Raw genomic sequence first — 725 nt, 5'->3', positions numbered from 1 at the left:
CCGTACGTGCCTCACGTCACCTGCCCAAATTGCAACTCCAGCGGATGAACGGCGGACTTTTCTCGCAGTCGTAAGTTGCAATCCACCCCTATATCATCCGTTTCATGAAGCGTTTTATCCAAGATGCGAAATTCCCGCTGTCCCTACACATGCTCTAAGTCTGTGCGCGATTGCGTGCTCACAGTACGGATTCCGATGCTGAGCGATCAGCTAGGAAGCGCCCCAACCATGTCGGTCCCCATGGGCGTTGCACTCGCAGTCGCAAAGACTCTGGCAATGGCTAAAAGCGCTCCGCAATATATCACGCAGACGGGTAATGACGGTCCGAGCGCTCAGTGTGAGGAGAGCATTACTGAGCCCTGACCCACAAGCAGGTTGTAGCGTATCCCACCCGCAGACATGTGACGTTGTCACACGACCAGTTGTCACTAATCGACTCATTGCTGATAATCATATGCCATACACCGGGGAAAGCTGCCGCAAGGGGTAGCTACGTAGTGCAGTCGCACCTCTACTACTGTACAGAGATAGAACACCACGAGACTGCAACCAGATTAAACTGATACATGGCGCTGATAACTAATAGATGCAGAGCCATCGGAATATAGATGACATACGACATACAACTGTCCCTATACATGCTGACAGTCTGTGCACACAATGTGAACTACACGTCACCGAGACACCCTATCACACACTACTCTCTGGCTGTAACAGACACAGAC

The sequence above is a fragment of the Schistocerca nitens genome, chromosome 7 (assembly GCF_023898315.1).
Source record: "Schistocerca nitens isolate TAMUIC-IGC-003100 chromosome 7, iqSchNite1.1, whole genome shotgun sequence".
NCBI lineage: Eukaryota > Metazoa > Arthropoda > Insecta > Orthoptera > Acrididae > Schistocerca > Schistocerca nitens.
Note: the sequence above shows the minus strand (reverse complement) of the source record.